This window comes from Mastomys coucha, unplaced genomic scaffold, assembly GCF_008632895.1.
Source record: "Mastomys coucha isolate ucsf_1 unplaced genomic scaffold, UCSF_Mcou_1 pScaffold21, whole genome shotgun sequence".
NCBI lineage: Eukaryota > Metazoa > Chordata > Mammalia > Rodentia > Muridae > Mastomys > Mastomys coucha.
In genome coordinates this window covers 102940595-102941614 of record NW_022196904.1, presented here as the reverse complement: position 1 = coordinate 102941614, position 1020 = coordinate 102940595, and the positions used below count along the sequence as shown (strand labels likewise).

The 1020-nt window shown below is 42.5% G+C and overlaps 1 long non-coding RNA gene across 1 annotated transcript in view; it reads left to right on the top strand.

The window, feature by feature from the left end:
* Nucleotides 1-269: 269 nt before the first annotated feature.
* The window catches only part of LOC116102824, a 1094-nt gene continuing 343 nt past the window's right edge, over nucleotides 270-1020 (top strand). Inside the window, exon 1 of the long non-coding RNA XR_004123294.1 lies at nucleotides 270-983. This is a non-coding gene — a long non-coding RNA (uncharacterized LOC116102824). The remainder of the gene's footprint in view (nucleotides 984-1020) is intronic.

Sequence of the window (1020 nt, the reverse complement as noted above, 5' to 3'; positions counted from 1 at the left end):
TTTTAATTGAACAGGCTCTCATGTGTTAAGGAAAATACATATTCAGGGGTTGTACATAGATGTGGCTGGACATATTCTGATATGTTTAATGCAGAGTCTTAAAGTACTGTATTCATAGCACTGTGTGCATCTTGCCCACAGTATGTATTTGGATGAAGCGGCAATAAACAGACTTGCAAAAGGATGTGGTAGTTTTAACAGATGCATGAGTAAAACCTGCCGATGAGCTCATAGCTGAGATAAACATCCTCTTACTCTTGATTGTTGGTTCTTGGACTCCCGGGTTTAGTGTGCTGCTGATGGCTTGGAAATCAGTGGAAACCCCTGACTTTCCTCTGGACTGTCCCATGAAAACCAGGACCCTGGTCCAGAAATCAGGCACAGGCATGACTGAATAACACTTACTTGTAGGTTTGTGTTTTAGTCGTTTGAATAGTTTGTTTCTTCCTCCTCTAACTATAAAATATCATGACTTAAAAAAAAAAAACTTTTAAGTAGGGAAGATAGTATTTTTGTTGAAGAATAGACTTGGGGGTTCTCTGGCAGACTTCTCAGGTAGTTCTCAGAGCTAAGATGCTTTATTCTAAGGAAGATTGGGGAACCTAAAAGGTCTGGCAATGTGATAGGAAGGTTTTAAGTTGACTTTGGAACCAGTGCCCAGTACACTGTCTGCATTGGCTCAGAGAAGGGTCTGCTGAGAAAAGGTTGACACGTCCGTCCGTCGGTCTGTCTGTCCGTCTGGCATCCTAGGACAGTTATGGCACTAACAATCAAAACTCAACGGAAAACGTGACTCACAATTAAATAAAGTGGCCACCATCACCTGCTACCCTTGTGGTGTCAACAAAGCAGTATGGGGAGATTTGTAACAAACAGCAGCCCACCTTAGAGCTTCTCCTTCAGGGCACAGAAGAACCCATGACCCTGGAGACTTACCAAAATATCTGGAGTTGTGCTAAATAAAAAAAGAGATGGGTAAACAGGTTTCTGTAAGAGCGAACAGGCCAAAGGTGAGAGAGG